The sequence below is a fragment of the Centruroides sculpturatus genome, unplaced genomic scaffold (assembly GCF_000671375.1).
Source record: "Centruroides sculpturatus isolate CEXI.00-Female unplaced genomic scaffold, Cexi_2.0 scaffold672, whole genome shotgun sequence".
Taxonomy (NCBI): Eukaryota; Metazoa; Arthropoda; class Arachnida; order Scorpiones; family Buthidae; genus Centruroides; species Centruroides sculpturatus.
Window position 1 is genome coordinate 244341 of NW_019384845.1, and position 452 is coordinate 244792.

Below are 452 nucleotides of genomic sequence, written 5' to 3' on the forward strand. Positions count from 1 at the left end.
CCCCATTCGACAAGGAAGTTTTTGTCAACTTTCACTCCTGATGATTTCTTGCATTGTTTCAATTGAAATCATCTTTCTGTTTTTTTAGAAGCCATGATTTGCACAACACTTGAATAAATGTAAATATCCTGCACTGAGGTGATCTACGTAATAAACAAGGAAGCAACCGAATCCCAACGGGAGCTCTGTACTTCAGATATACTGATAATATATTCTAATAATACTAATATATTATAAAAATAGCAGATTGTCATTGGCAACAGCAAAACAGTGGAAACATCATTCACACTTGTTCACAGAAAGACTGTTGTTCACCTCACATAACTGCCGAACGGAAAGTCTGTTGTTCTCAACCAGTCCATTGCTCAAGTCACGTAATGGCTAAACAGAAAGTCCATTGTTTGCAGCATCCGTTATACAAGGCACCGCTGTGTATATATATATATATATAT